The sequence below is a fragment of the Myotis brandtii genome, unplaced genomic scaffold, assembly GCF_000412655.1.
Source record: "Myotis brandtii unplaced genomic scaffold, ASM41265v1 scaffold324, whole genome shotgun sequence".
NCBI lineage: Eukaryota > Metazoa > Chordata > Mammalia > Chiroptera > Vespertilionidae > Myotis > Myotis brandtii.
Window position 1 is genome coordinate 1303292 of NW_005362439.1, and position 8698 is coordinate 1311989.

An 8698-nucleotide genomic window follows, 5' to 3' on the forward strand; every position below is an offset into this window, starting at 1 on the left:
ATGCAACGCTAGGTCAAGGGTGTTTTTCTCTAAATACTGAGTTAGGGGTAATCATTCATTGTTTTTCTTATCTGTTCGTCAGCATCGCTGCAATGACTGCATTCTTGAGTAATGAGATGGAGCTGCAAGCGTCCGCGGTGGGGCTGGATGAGCAGTTACTAAGGAGGTTGCACAGGCTGTTCGGGAACAGGGTGGGAAGCTGGGAGCAGATGGCCATGGCGGCTGCCTGTGTAGGAGGAGACAGCAGTGGGTCGGCAGTTTTCTGCAGGCCGAGCCGGCAGAGGCAGAAGGCTTTGGTTGTCTTCTGAGTCCAGAGCATCGCCCCTGGCCCCCATCCCTGCCGTCCCCAACACTCCATCTCCATCCCTGGGCACTGAACCGTCTGGCCATCCTTCCCCTGGCCAGGCAAGCCTCGCCCTGGGAAACACAGAGCAGCATGTGTGTGCATCACCTGCACAGCACCCCGCTGCCAGGCCAGCGCCAACACACCAGACATCACGTCAGCGCATCCCCACCGGAGGCCGAGCCACGGAGGAGGCATCCTGAATCCAGGCCCCTGCCAAGGCCCGGGGCACCGTCTGCCGGCTCCTCCGCTCCGGCTCCGGGTAGTTTTCCCAGGGACCTCCACCCTGCTGGCTGCCAGCCCCAGGAGGGGGGAGGAAAGGCAGGGGCAGCACAGTTGTGGTTAGCGTGGGGGAGGGCGGGAAAAGCTCTCTCCCCACCATTCCTGCCGGGTCTGGGCAGTGCCGTCCCCTAAGACAGGAATGTGGCTTTGTTGTTGCTGTTTCCTAAAGAGAAGAAAGGGCAGAGATGAGTTTCCAGACGCCAAGGATCCGGAAGAATATAAACCGCTGCTGGGATGACAAGGCCTTCGCCTCCGTGGTACCCAGGCCCCAAGGATGCCTGAGGGCTAGGGGACCTCGGCAAACAAAGTTGCCACTCATTCTGGCCTCCAAACGGAGGGCAGGGTGACCTGGAGTGACTGCTGGTCTCTCGGTGCCTCCTCAAGGTCGGGCGCATCATGACAGACAGGGCACAGCTCTGAGAATCGAGACCGTTTCAGAGTTTGCACCAACTCTGCCTTACAGGTGAGGAACCTGAGGCTCAGGGCAAGGCAGTGGTTGGACTGCCCAAGGCCACAGAGCTGGGAGTGGCAGGCCAGGCTGACTCGGAGCTGGCACTCTCTTGGACAGGATGCTGTGTCTCTGAAGATAGTAAGTCGGTAAGTCTCATTCTGGTTTGCACCCACATCCCCATCCAGACACCCTGGGCCCATCAAGGGGCTCTCACACCTGCATGTAGACTGTGCTTTTTCCTAGCCGCCAGCCCTGTGGTCATGTGCCGGGAAGCCAGTCGTCAACGTGCCCATTGTAATAATTTAGGAAGTTTCCTTCCCAGAAAGATGAACATTTTCAGAGTGGACTCTGGGAAACCCCAAATCTTCAAGGCCCAAAGGAATACAGTAGGTCCTCAGGTTACGTGGGAGATCCGTTCCTATGGCACGACGTAGCACAATTTTCACCGTAAGTCAAAACCCACCTACATAAGCACCTACATCACTCACATGGAGTACATACACAGCAGTAACGAAGTGAAACAGTGAAAAAAAATTAAAAGAAAGATAACATTTCCTGACCTTTACTTGTGGTAAATACAGGAAATAATAAAAAACATAAAGCACATATGTACATACGTCGAAATGACAGGACTTTTTTAAAAAAAATAAATAAATGGGAGATGGGGATGAAACCATGAAACGACGTACATCGAGTCTGACGTAACCCGAGGACTGCCTCTAACTGCCTAATAGTGAAATTTCGGACACGGTGGCAGGTCTGTGGTTGTGGGGTCCTTCCTGGGGTTCTTCAGATTGTCCTCTACCATGGCTATATCCGGCCCTCCCCCCACTGGCCTGCCTTGAGCTGGGTCAGGAAACTGGATTCTTCCCTGAGTCCCACCAGCAGTGAGACATTGGATATCACCGGCCATCTCTGAGCCTCGGGAAACCAAGGAGGGTGTACGAGAGAGTGGCCCAGAGTTCACCTGCTCCAGCTCACTTGTGAGTGATGTGACAATTTCAGGTGCCCGTGCCCCACCCCAGCCCTAACGGATGAGCCTGTCTGGAGGGTGGCAGCTGGAAATCTGCCTTTAGAGCAGGTTCCTCAAGGGATTCTAACAGCCACTAGGGTTTGACAGTCACTGACCTAGAGGATGTCCAAGGTCAGCATCAGGCTCTGCATGTGACCCTAAGGTGGGTAAGCATTGGGTCTCTCTGCCTCCCGACCTCTACCCCACTTTAGCAACAGGACAGCAGTGGGTGAAAGCAGGAACCTGGGGGGAGCAGGAGCTCTGTGCTGGGCCTCCAGGCTGGATCTCTGCTCCAGGGCTGGCTGGGCCCGGCCCCAAGTCCAGAAGTCCATGCGGGCTGCAGCCTGGGTGGAGCCATTGCCTCAGCCCACATGGTCCTGGTCTGCTCTAGACCCTTCCCTGTGCCGCAGCTCTGACCAGGGGCGCCTGCCATCCCCGCTCTGTGGGGCTTGCCATAGGCCTGGGTCTCTCTGCCCACACTTAGCGCTGCTACGCCAACCCCGTCCCCCTTCAGAGGTGCTTCTGGATGATGTTGGGGACAAGGGCCAGGTATAGGACTAGGAGCCAGATAAGGGTGAGCGGCTGAGGCTGGGCCATCCCATCTGTCCCAAACCTGGGAAAACAAGGGGAATCCTAGAGTTCTGGCTGGATTACTGGAGTAACCTGGAATTTAGATCAAATCCTTGGAAAGACATCAGCAACAAATGAAATGAGAAAAAGAAAACACTTTATAAAATAGGATTTATAGAGTGATCCCATATTTTATATACATGCATTTCAATCAGCAATCTACAATTCAATATGTGTGAATATACATATTCATATGGACCCAGAGTTGGGCCCAAATTGGCGGTAAGGGCATGGTCCTCCCCAAGACTGCCCTAACTTCAGACACCGGGGGTCTTCAGAGCTCCCTTCATTTCAGACCAGCTAGTTACAGACGGAGAGGCCTGGGTGGATTCCCTCAGGTTTGATAATTCACTAGAAAGACTAACAGAACTTAGGAAAGCACTGTAATTATGATTACTGTTTTATTATGGCAAAGGGACACAAACTAGGAGAGACATGGGGCTAAGCCTGGGAGAGTTTCAGAAACAAAGCACCCCGTTCTCAGGACCACATTCCCCGCCGGCATTGACATCTGACAGAGTACTACCAACCAGGGATTCCAACAGAGCTTCGCTGTCCAACGTTTTTCATGAGGCTTCATTACGCAGACATGATTGATTGGACTCAGTCTCCATGCCCCTCCCCTTCCCAGAGGTTGGGCTGATACCATGGGGCTCAAAGCCCCAACCTTCGAATCCCATGACTGGTTTTTCAGGTGTGGCCAGCGGCCATCCTGAGCCATCCTGTTAGCATAACCTATCAGGTGTGGTCCCAGGAGACACCAGGAATATTAAGGGCACTCTTATTACTCAGAACATTCCAAGGGCTTAGACATTGCCTCCCAGGAACTGGGGACTTAGGCCAGCCTAATGCTTTATTACACAAAATGTATATGACATAGAAAAAGGAATGGAAGGAAAGCCCTCAAAATTTGAATAGTGGTTCTCTCAGGATGCTGAAGTTCAGGTTGTGACAGACATCCTGTGACAGGTTCACCAGAACCTACCCTTCTTTTACTGACACAGACTACATTTCCCAGCCCCCCTTGCAGTCAGATGTGGCCATGTGACAGAATTCTGGCCAATGAAATGTGAGCAGAAATAATGCTTGCCATTTCCAGGCCTAACCCACAAAACCCACTTCACAATCTTTACTCTCTATTTTCCCCACCCACTGGTTAGAGACAAAGCCCCCAGAGCCCTAGAGGATGATGGAGCCACAAGATACAAGGATTCCGAGTCCCTGAATCATCAAGAGAAAGGCTATGCAGCAAATATTGCCACTAGGCTTTTGCATGAGCAGAAATAATCTAGTGTATTAAGCCACTGAAATTTGGAGGTTGTTAATTAACAACAGGTGGTCTGTCCTAATGAGTGCATTGGCAATTTTCTTTCCCCCCTTATGCTAATTTTCTTCACATTCTATAATAAATACTTTTTATTTTTGTAAAAAGAAAGCAAACATCAAAGTTATTTTTTTTTTAATGACAGCATACAAAAAAAATTAAATTAGATGGTTAGAGAGGAGGGCGCCTGAATAATTTAAAAATGCTTTTGAAGAAAATTTTAATAGAAACATTTGATAGCACAGGAAAAATCTTTGTTCTTCTGGATCCCTGCAATCCAAAGGGTTCCTCCTTCTCCCAAAGACCCACCAGCAAGCCTGGAAGTAGCTTTTCTCACGGACCCTTGCCAGGTCTAAGGGCATGCTCCTCCAAGGGCTCTGTTCCCAGCCTGCCACTTGAGTGGCATTCCCTAACGCTGCTTCCCTCCTGCCCAGGCTCCTCTGCCTGGGTCACCGCCCTGCCCAGCAACCCCACTGGCAGGTGCCTTAGAGATGGCAAAGCCTTAGCCTTCATCATACATTGTCTGTGGTCAGACTGAGGCCCAGGGACCCAGACGGGAACGCGGCCAGGACCCCAGGCTTCTCTTCTTCCACAGTGTGTCACCCACAGGGAGTCTCTGGGTGTAGACAACAGTCTGAGCGCCACTGGGTTTCTCGCCAACCTCATTACCTTGGCATTTTCACCATGAAGGTGTTTCCTTGCCTTCTGCCGAATCTGCTGTGGTTTCACATGTCTGGGGCCAGTCCCCACCCTCCACCCCTACAACCAAGCAGGACGTCTCCAGGGCCTGGCCCCTGAAGGTCTATTTCCTGGGGATACTGCTAAGACGCCTTGCTAAGGACTGCCCGTTTCCCATTTTTCATCTATGAGGTGACTTGTCCTAGACATACTTTTTATTATCAACAAACACAGGATCTGTATTAGTTAAGGTTCTCCAAAGAAACAGAACCAATAAGATGTGTGTGTGGAGGGGGGAGGGAGGGAGGGAGAGAGAGAGAGAGAGAGCTTGTCCTAGACATACTTTTTATTATCAAGAAACACAGGATCTGTATTGGTTAAGGTTCTCCAGGGAAACAGAACCAATAAGATTTGTGTGTGGAGGTTGGGGGGGGGGGGGGGGGGGGGGGGGGGGGGGGGAGAGAGAGAGAGAGAGAGAGAGAGAGAGATGGAAGGGAGATTTTTAAAAATTGACTCAAGATTATGGGGGTTGAGAAATTCAAAATCTGCAGGGTTGGTCAGCAAGCGAGACCTAGGGACTAGCCAGGTCTGAAGGCCATCTGCTAGCAGAATTTCCTCATTTGGGGGAGGTTAGTCTTTTGTTTACTCAGGCCTTCAACTCTTGGATGAGGCCTACCCACATTATAGAGGGCAATCTGCTTTACTCAAAGTCCACTGATTTAAGTGTTAATCTCATCCAAAAACACCTTTACAGAAACATCAGAAATAATATTTGACCAAATACCTGGGCACCGTGGCCAATCAAGTTCACACATATTAGTAACGATCACAAGATCCTTGAAAGCCCAGCCTTTAGGTTAGTTTTTCTTGACAATAAGACCTCCTACCCCAGGAGAGCCCAGGCCACGGTAACCATATGAAGCAGCCACCTGCTGAGTGCTACGATTTAATCCTCACAGAATCAGCATAATCATCGCCACCACCACCATCCTCTTCCTCCTCCTCCCCACTTTACAGAGCAAGTGCCCAAAGCTTAGAGAAGCTCAGTGACTTGTGCACGATTATGTAGCTGGGAACGAGAGGAAACTGGATTTGAACTCAGATATGGAACTGAAATCCATGTACTTTCCATTACGCCAACCTGTCTCTCTCCAAGCAAACACAAAAACCATTTCCAACAAGGCATGGCTCTGCTCTGGGCATTGGTAGGTGTTAACTCACTAAATTCCTACAGTAGCCCTATGACACCAGAACCTCTAACACCCATTTATCAAATGAGAAAAATGGAGCTCAGTGAGGTGGGGCAGCAGGCACTGCAGAGTGCTGAGGTCTGATCCGGGCAGTCTGACCCCAGGGCCCACAGCTGACCTCTGCCTCATGCTGCCTCTCTATGGTACCCCTCTATCCCCTCCATCCCACATAGACCTTTTCTTCCTAAAGAATTTTTTAGCCCTAGCTGGTTTGGCTCAGTGGATAAAGTGTTGGCCTGTGGACTGAAGAGTCCTGGGTTTTATTCCAGTCAAGGAATAAAATGCCTGGGTTACGGGCTCGATCCCCAGTAGGGTGCGTGCATGAGGCAGCCAATCAATGATTCTCATCATTGATGTCTCTCTCTCTCCCTCTCCCTTCCTCTCTGAAATCAATAAAATTATATTTTTTAAAAAATAATTAAAAAATATAATTGGTGAATATCATTTTTTATTAAATTTATTGGGGCAACATTGGTTAATAAGATAATAGATTTCAAGTGTACATTTCTATGGTACATGATCTGTACATTGCGTTGTGTAAAGAAGTTTTATAGAAAAGAAGAATCTAAAAATTATTAAGCTCCAGCTCTCTGCAGTCCCCTGAGCTCTGAGCCTGAGTCTCTGAAACGCATGCTTGTTGGTAACCGTGGCGCCAGCTCCGTGGGGAACTGTCTGTTGTCCCCCGTCGATTCCCTATCCTCAGAGTCTACATGCTGTCCCCTCATGGAACAATGTGTCCCACTCTGCCAGCTATTTGCCAGCCCCCAGACAATTAAAGGTGACAAAGAGTAACCATTTTTTGAGAGCCGATGCTGGGCCAAGCGTGGGGTTAGGTTTTTGTGCATGGACTTCTTGAGCCCCAGCAGTGCTGTGAGGCAAGCACCGTATCATCCCCATTACACAGATGAGGCGACTGAGGCACAGAGCCATCAGGTGATGTGGTCAAGGCTGTGCATCTACCAAGTGTGGCCCACTTCAGGTCTGACTGGCTTGGCAGCCAGAGCTGGTCCGGGAGCTAGCCGGTCAGTACTTTAGGAGACATCGACTGAAGTCCCACTAGGAACTTGGCCTCAGCACGTGCTGGGAACCCAGATACGAGTGAGATGTAGGCCCTGCCCTCCTCTGGCTCACTGTCTGGCCAGGCAGCACAAACTATCTTTCCTTACAAGCACCCAGCTCTCCGGGACCCCACGCTGCAATCCCTGGCCGGCCTTCACCTTCCCACTCTGTAGTCTGGCCTCCCAGCCTCCAGGCTGCTGCCCAGCGCCAAGGCCTGGCCTCCCTGGAGGGTGGTGGCATCTGGTTCTGCTTTGCCTGGGAAAACAGCTCCGTTTACAAATATTTGGACTGTGGAGCTTCTCTCCCCACTCGGCCTCACTTGGGCCTCAGGATGAGGCCTTCCTGTAAGGGCCCTGGTGGAGATGAGGCTCCAAGTGGGAAAGGGGGGGCCTCTGTTTAAGTCATCATTTTCCTTCATGGAAACTGCACCCCCGGCTCCCCGAGAGCAGGGCTGCCAGCGGCCTGGAGCCCTGAGGCGGGCAGTGTGTCCAGATAACAGGGCTAAAGTGACAGCACGCCACGCTGAGACCTCGGAACCTGCCCGAGACACCTCAACTCTCAGATGCTGTATTAGCATTCTCTGGAGACAGAATCAACATCAACAGTATATATATATATATATATATTCATGTTGGTGTTTGTGTGGAGAGGGAGAGAGAGAAAGAGAGAGAGATTGAGAGAGAGAGAGATTAAGTATTGGTTCATGATATTATGGTAGCTAGCAAGCCTGAATTCTGTAAAGCTGGCCAGCCAGTTGGAAAGTCAGGCAGGGTTTCTATGTTGCAGTCTTAAGTCCTTCAACTGATTGGATGAGGCCCACCCACATTATAGAGGGCAATCTGCTTTACTCAAAGTCCACTGATTTAAGTGTTAATCTCATCCAAAAACACCTTTACAGAAACATCAGAAATAATATTTGACCAAATACCTGGGCACCGTGGCCAATCAAGTTCACACATATTAGTAACGATCACAAGATCCTTGAAAGCCCAGCCTTTAGGTTAGTTTTTCTTGACAATAAGACCTCCTACCCCAGGAGAGCCCAGGCCACGGTAACCATATGAAGCAGCCACCTGCTGAGTGCTACGATTTAATCCTCACAGAATCAGCATAATCATCGCCACCACCACCATCCTCTTCCTCCTCCTCCCCACTTTACAGAGCAAGTGCCCAAAGCTTAGAGAAGCTCAGTGACTTGTGCACGATTATGTAGCTGGGAACGAGAGGAAACTGGATTTGAACTCAGATATGGAACTGAAATCCATGTACTTTCCATTACGCCAACCTGTCTCTCTCCAAGCAAACACAAAAACCATTTCCAACAAGGCATGGCTCTGCTCTGGGCATTGGTAGGTGTTAACTCACTAAATTCCTACAGTAGCCCTATGACACCAGAACCTCTAACACCCATTTATCAAATGAGAAAAATGGAGCTCAGTGAGGTGGGGCAGCAGGCACTGCAGAGTGCTGAGGTTTGATCCGGGCAGTCTGACCCCAGGGCCCACAGCTGACCTCTGCCTCATGCTGCCTCTCTATGGTACCCCTCTATCCCCTCCATCCCACATAGACCTTTTCTTCCTAAAGAATTTTTTAGCCCTAGCTGGTTTGGCTCAGTGGATAAAGTGTTGGCCTGTGGACTGAAGAGTCCTGGGTTTTATTCCAGTCAAGG